The sequence below is a fragment of the Thalia democratica genome, chromosome 6 (genome assembly GCF_965202585.1).
Source record: "Thalia democratica chromosome 6, ktThaDemo2.hap1.1, whole genome shotgun sequence".
Taxonomy (NCBI): Eukaryota; Metazoa; Chordata; class Thaliacea; order Salpida; family Salpidae; genus Thalia; species Thalia democratica.
This window is the reverse complement of record NC_139170.1, coordinates 4,426,378-4,434,864: the sequence shown is the minus strand read 5'-3', so window position 1 is coordinate 4,434,864 and position 8,487 is coordinate 4,426,378.

Genomic DNA, 8,487 nt, shown 5'->3' with positions numbered 1-8,487 from the left:
TATGAACACATTATATCTATAAAATTTATCATAACCTTTTTGACCATAACTTAGTAACCAAAAAACTGTTTAATTTTGGTTCTTACCGCTGATTAAGCATTAAACTCTTAACATGCTTACGTTTTTACGAAATGTATTTGTTTCGAAAGTTTCTTTCAAGCTGCTTTAAGTCAACTAACAAACCTTTATCTTAATTTAAAGCATAATGTAAATACTATTTGATTTTACTACCACGATTTTAAAATTAATAAACATAGCGTTTATTTAATTCATAACTTAAAATATATAATCTGAAAATAAACTAAGATTGTAGTTTCTTTAATGCTGATGTAAGTATAAACTAGTTAGTTCAAGCCAGCTGATAAACTATTTGCTTCATCTATTTATTGTTTTTAAACTGTAGTTAAATACCAAACTGTTTTTAGTATTAAATAAAAAAAATAATTTACTATTTTAATCAATTTTATCGTTTTCAAGTTATATAATATATAGTGAATTTTATTTTACTTACAACTTGAACTGTTATATGCTTTGATTTGATTTTTATTTAAGATTTTTATATTTTATTTTCATCTGTTTGGCATATTGAGGTTAAAAAATAAAACTTTTTATGTAAAGTTATGTTGATAAAAAAAAACAACAAGCAAATTCTCACAATCTCATTTTAAACAGCTTTTAAATTTTTCCGTCTAGCAGTTTAACTGAATAATATATAATTTTTTTACTAATTGTCAAAATTGTATTAATTTACTATATAAATATGGTCTAAAAATGTTTACTTTCTATTGAAAATTAATTTTTACTGTTAACTTAATTACAGTCAAAGCAATTTAATTTTACATACATAATAAGAAAAAAAATTAAAGCAAATCAGAACAATTCCGATATAATTACAAAAAACTTTAAAGTACGAAATACCTACTTCATAATACTTTTTCAAAAAAATTAGCTACATTAATTAGTAAAAAAAAAATCGTAACCCTGTTAGTTGAAGGTTGATAAGATTTTTGTGTTTTAGTTGTGGTTAGATTTTTCTATAAACACTTTGAATTTTGTAGAACTCAGCAGTTCTGACAACTTACAAGTTTATTAGCTAATAATTTAGCTAGTTCTTTTTTATTATGTTAACTTTTAAGATTATCATGAAAATTATAAATTTGTTTTTGAAAAGCTACGTTAAATAATTTTAAAAAAACTATTTACTATAGTTTAAGTTATGTTTTACTAAAGTGTTTGTAAGTAAACATTTAGTAGTAAATATGGCTTTTTAAAATCCAACTTGATGTTTAATAATATACAAGCTAATTGATAAAAATATAGTTATTTTAGTACTTTATGTCAGTAAAACTTATACTTCAATTTAAATTGCATTTAAAATACACACAATAGATAGCTTTAGGAAGTATTATAGATACTTTTGAGCTTTAATTTTGAATAATTAAAACTTAACGAGTTGATTTAAAACAGCTGTCTGAAAGAAGCTGTTAAGTTTATGTAAAAAGTTTTTTTCCTTTCATGTAAAAACTTTAAAGCTGGCTATTAAAAATTTATTGTTATATTTACAGTAAGCTTCTTCAACTTGTTGATAAAAATAATATTGTTGAATTATTCTATTATTAATTCTTAAAAAGCTTAGCTTAATAAATATAAATATATGGACAAAACAAACAAAACTAAGTAAAACATAGAAGCAAAAAAAATAAGCTAAAGATTAGGTATGTTAATTTTATTATTCAATTATAATAATTGATGTTCTAAATTTTTTTTCAAAAAGTACTTGAAAAATCATATTTTCATTAAACAATTTCTTTGTTTAATTCACAGTGCTTTTTTAAGGTAACAAGAGAAAAAAAATGTTTTTGATCATTTAAACTATAAGCTGAAACCTAATACTTATTTAGTGTTAAGTTTTTATAGAAGTAAAAAAAAAAGTTAAGTTGCTCTTGTTTTTAACTAACACAGACTCGTTTTTTTTATTTTTGAATTTTAGCTTTTTTTAAAAAGTTATTTGCATGCTTATGTTTATGCTTAACAATATTTTACAATTTTTAACAAGCTGTTTTATATTAAAGTTGTAATAATTAACCAAATTATATTTTCTTTACATATTTTTAAACTCACTGTTCTCTCTACTAATTGTTGTTAAATTTTAAGACGTCAGCAAGAAAAAATTAATAAGTTTTTATGTTTTTCATTCTAAAGAGAAATTCTATGATTTCGATAACAATAATTTCTCTTACACAATTTCAACTTTTGAATATTAATTAAATACTTTAGATAATTTTATAGGATTATCTAGTATTTATAAACTAGCAAAATTACAATTAATATAACATTCAACTGTAGTATATTTTATTTAAATAAAAAAAGACATTTAATTTAATTAGCACCCCTGTACTTTGTTTTAATCGAACGCTTATCAATGACTACAAAAGACTTACTTTTTCTTTCCGAATTTGAACTTTATCAACACGAATAATTTTAAACATAAGCATTAGAATTTAAATTTTACACTAAAATCTTGGTTACGTCACTATGCATTTTTAAGTGTAATGTTTAGTAGCTCAAATACGTATATATAATTACAAGTAATTGCTATTATTAGTTTGTATAACTAAGTGATTTTTAAGTCTTTTAACTATTCGATTAATTTAAAACAATTTACTAGTAGCTTATATAATATTTTAAATACCTTTTGAAACAGAGGTTGATACAACTATGTGAAATCGTAACGTTCAATTTGCAATCAAAACTGACTTTTACTTGAATCCAGCTATTTTAAAATGATGATGTTTATTTTATAGTGTTTAAGTCAGTTTTCTGCCATTGTCATATCTTAACCGAAATTGTATTAAATATATAATATAAGTTTAATAATAATTATATGTAAATAGATCTTCCTAGTGCGTACACATATTGTATTTATACGTAAAAAAGTTTACCCTTGCTTTAATATTTGATATTCTTGTTTTCTATGCTTTAAGTTTGATTGTAAAATTCATGTTTTAACATTTTATGTAACTTTTATAAGCTTTCTTGAGATCCAGTTTATTTTTAAACAAGAAATACTACCATAAAACTTTCTTCTAAACGTTTCAAATTGTTCACAATGTGTGTGTGTGATAATTAGCAACATATAGATAAATTCAGCTTAAAACTCCAAGGTCGCATTTTTTGGCTCGAGTACAATTTGCATTTGAGTGGATTTTGAAAACCGTTTCAAGCCGAGGTGAAAAGTTTTTTAAATCATTCAAAATTTTTTAAAGGTTGTTTTTATGATATTTGCAAAACACAGTTTTTTTCCAGCAGGAAAACTAATAGTAGCTGTAAAAATAATGTACTAAGCACTCAAACATAAATATAATATAATTTTAGTCCATTTATGCTTACGTCAATGATTAAAACCTACAATAAAAGAAATTGAACGGGTTTATATTAAATTGCAATTTCGAAGGCAATTGTCAATTTTTTTAACGATCCAAGTTTAAAACAGCTTTCTTGTAGCTGTTAATCTACATTAGTTAGCGATTATAAAAACTGCTACTACGTATAATTTCAAAACTTATTTATTTACTTATTAGAGTTTTTTGAAAAGTAATACATCTTTTTTTTTTTTTTTTAATTGGTAATGAACATACTATAAATGAAAATTTTATGAAGTAAATTTAATTAAATTTTAATAAAAGGTAAAAAAAATTCTTAAGTTTTCTTTAATCCGTTTTTTGTTTAAAATACTAGGTATCTTTAAGCGTTTAATGCATTTAAAATACGTATTATAAAAAGAAAAGGTTATCTGAAGTTTATAAAATTAAAATATAACACTTACAAAGATTTTAATTAAAATAGCAACGTAAAATAGTATTAAGATATTTTTTTGTATTTAACTAGTAAATTGTTGATTAATTTTTGCATTTTTAACAATAGTTTTTCATTTAAGCCCTTTATACATGTTTACATTTGAAAAAAATTACAGCTTTTAAAAGCTGTTTCAAATTAAATTTGAAGTACAAAAGCTATTTATGCAATTTTAACATATTTATATATTCTTTGTTTTCTCATATAGTTGTAATTTAACTTTATTACGTAGGCAAACGCTAACAGTTTTTTTTTTTTACTTTAAAGCTTGTGTTTTTCATGGGAATAGCTTTGATAGACAATTTTCAATATTTTAATAATTCAAAAATATAATCAACTAATACTACAAATTATGTATAAATTGATAAAAGTTTACAACTAGTAAAAGATTTGACTGTTAAATGATTTAAGTAAAATATTATAAAAAAAGGTAATTAGTATTGTTTTAATTTTAGTTTTGGAATTTAAAGCTCATCAGAGAGTCAATAAAAGAACTGTTTTCAAAATATCTTTAAAGAATAATAAACACTTTTATTAAATAAATTTATTTAACTTTTAATAGAGTTTAAGAAATTTATTTTACTTTAAATCAAAGTTTATGTTAATCTAGCAACTTTTTAAAAACTGTAAGAATCAAACTTTAGAAACACAAAACAGGTGTTAATATGAGTGTAGGGTAAAACATATGTCATAAAAAAAGCACAAGTTTTAAAAGAAACAAAAAAGTAGATATTTTTATTAAAAATATTTGTTGTTACACAAGTGATAGAACATATCTAGTTTTTTAAATTTAAAAATATGAAACTTTTCGTGTTAAAATTTAACGAGAAATTTCTAAGAAATTAAAACATTTAAAGTGACAAACGTTTTTATTAGCATGTTTTATATTTTAAACTTTCAAATGCTTACGTAGTTTTAACAAAACACAAAAAACAGCAGCAATAAAGATTTTTTTTCAAATGCTTGTAATATAAGTGTTATAAGATTTTAAGCAACTTTTAAAAAGTTGTAAGTTTTATGAAAACTAAAAAAATAGCTTCTTTTTAAGGAAAACATTATTAAACTTTTAAGGATATTCAGTTTTTACTATTTTTAGTAAAATAACATACAAATATTTAGTTTTTGTTTTGTGTTATATACTTTAAATCTTGTTAGACTAAAGTCTTAATTTCCATTTTTAAATAAAAAGCATATTTCAAATAAATCTAAACCGTCTGAATGGTTCAATATGACTCTTTTATTTTTTTGAGGATGAATTGAACTTATATTCATTTTATTACTTTGAAAAAATATATATTAAAACAATATATTAGTTTAAAGTTAAATCAGATAACTGAGATACTTTTCTTTTTTTTTTTTGAAACAATTGTCTTATGACGTTTTAATGAACTACTGCTCAAAAAAAAAAAACAATACCACTTAGAATTTTTTATTTAATCATATATAAAAGTTGTTGATTATTTTAACTTAATTTTTGATTATTATGTATAGCTTTGTTTACAATATTAAAATTTATAATTTAAAAATGAATTTATTTTCATTTTAAATTAGTTTTAGTATAGTGTAACCAACTTATATATAAAGCATAACAAATTTAAAAGTATAATAAAAATACAGCTTTTATAACCTGTTACAAACATATATTTTTAAAGTTAAATAAGAAAGAATGCAAACAATTTAATATAACATCTAACGCAGCTAGGTGTTGTGTTTAAATACTTATAACGTTGAATAGTCTGACTTCAAGCATCATAAGATGTTTCAAAAAACATAGCATTTAATTGTAAATTTTCAATCAACTATATAGCTCTGTAAAATTTTTTTCATTTCGGATATATCTTACAAGTTTAATATAAAAAGTAAGAAAATATACCTGCAGGAATTACTAAAATAGTATCTTGTAAAAACAACTTGATACATAAAAAATAAGCTAATAGTTTCAATTTGGTGGATTCTTACTTAAGAAAATATAAGAAAAATTAACATTAACAGTAAGTTTGTTCTGCTAGAAACTCTTTTTTAAGGTATGCCGCATCAATATACAAGATGTTTTTATTTTTGTAAAATGCTTGAGTAACTACCATGATAACTAGGTTCAGCTATTTAAAAAAACTAAAACAAGTTAAATTAAACGTAAGCTTTTAAGTTTAGAAAAAAGGGTTTACACGTAATCGGTTACTTCACAAGCATTTTAAATAATAATAAATGTATGTTGTTTACTTACGACTCAATATTAAAAATAAAAACAATTAAAACAGCCAGTTCATTATTTTTTAAAAATTTATAAAAATTAGCAATCATATTTTGTTCTATTAAAAAGCTAAGCTGATTAAAATTCCTTTAGTTGCAATTGCGCTCGAAATAAAAGTCAAAAAATAAAAGTTATTAACTTATATTCTGTATTTATTATTTATTATAAACTTAATAAAAATAAAAAAAGAACCTAAATCTTTTAAATTAAATACTAATTTAGTATTAATTTATTGACAAAATACACAGTAGATTTTTGAGATGAAAAGCGATGAAATTTAAATTTATTATAAATAAAATATTTTAGTTTATAAAAACACAAGCACAGCTTTCTTCATTTAATTTTATATTCAATTTTTTTTATTATGTAATTGTATAAAATTTAACAAAAAACGAAAATACATTAATTTTTTAGTAAATTGTATTCGTAAATAACGATTAGCCACTTAATTATTGCCAATTTCTCTAACTGATTTAACGACGCTATGTAGACAATAATATAAAATATAGTACTTTGATGTGAAGTCTTCATTTGTTAGTATTACTGCACTGTAAAATTTTGAAACAACTTAAACTTAATTCCGAAGGAGGCGACAACCTAATATGCTTAGAAACAATACTATAAGATTTATTTTATAAATAACAAAAATTTAATTTGTTAGACATACTGCTTTTTAAAAAACTTAAGGGTAGTATGTTTTTTTAACTGTAAATGTCTTAAATGTAGCTTTGAAACGTCCTAGATACATTTTAAATGGTAACAACAGCTTTTAGTTAAATTTTTACTTAAATTTACTTTAATATTCTGAAATATATTTTACAATATGCTTTTAAAGATAAGATACATGGAAAACCACAAGTAAGGTAGCATTAAAATTCAGAAAATTTTCGGTCAAGGTGTTTAGTTTAAATTCTCAATACATTTAAGTTGTATCGTCGAGCATTGTTAAATAATATTCTACCACGAAAACTGTGGTTTCAACTAGACTTATATAAAAACTTAAAAAAAAAACCGTTAATTAGTTTTAGTACTAACCAATGATCGATTAAAAACCTGACAGAAAACTTGATTGGTTCGCTTATTTTAAGTATTTAACCTTCTTTTTACAGGGCTCAATTGATTGGTGTAATGTTTGAGCTTTTTTGTAAAATTTTTGTAATAATTTAGTTTTGTATACTAAACAACTACCAATAAGTTACTAAAAACAAATAAAACTTTAAAAACTTAAATTTTTTGCTCTTAGTGTATATTAAATGGATAACTACACATAATTTAAATGTTTACTTATTTGCTGAAAAATTTTGGTAACAAATACTTTGAAAAGAGAGTTGTAAATTTTCAATAGAAGCTTCTTGTTAATACTTGTTGTACTTAAAAAAAAACCCTAGTCAATTTTTTGATTAGTGTCAGCCCTCTTTTACAACTTTAATCCCAATTTACGATAAAGTACTAATAACAACTTTACTTCAAGCTTATCAGAATATATGGGCGAAAAAAAGATTGAGATTTATCAAATAGAATTAAAACCATAAATATGCTACATTGCCTCCTGAAGGCGAGTTTTGGTATCAGGAAAAAAATAATTGAAAAACTTATTGAATATATAACTATTAAAGCGGCAATTTCTAATAGAAAGCAGTGACTCAATTTTCAGAGAATGGTACAACCATGAAAACAATTTTCCGAAAACCAATCTTTTAAAGCAGTTACGTTTCTCATTAAGAAAAAAACAGTTAAACAACAAAATGTTTGTTTATTATTTAACTAATAAGAGTTTTTATATTTTCATTTAAAATAAAATTAAATAGCTTTTTATGTGTATTAATAAACTAAATCATTTTTTATAATAATAAATGTTAATTAAAATATTTAGGCTCAAATTTTTAAGCATTATATAGTTTATCTCATCTACTGTTTTTTAGTGTTCTAAATTATTAACACAAAATATTTTTTTATTATTCTAGATATATTTTAGTTATTTCGATTAGTTTTAAGTAGAAAACTTTAGTTTAATGAAAATCATATAATTAAATTTTTACTTTAAATATATATGATTTTAAACCATAGCATTAGCTAAGAGTTAAATATTTTCAAATGCTGAACGTATCTTTGGGTAGGTGGGTTACGGATACGGGTATAAGTAAAATTTATAACATTAAAAGCTTTCAAAAAGAGTTGTTGACTCAGCAAATATGCAAATTAAACTGAGTTTTAAGTATACTTACCAAATAATTAGTCTTAAAATCCAATAAAATATAGCTTTACTGTTTAAAAACGTAAAACACAACTTGAAAAGAACTAATATAAGACTATAAGTAAACTTTTTTAAAGCTAATTGGTTTTCATTAAACCAATTTTTAGCAAAATATACGAAACATTAA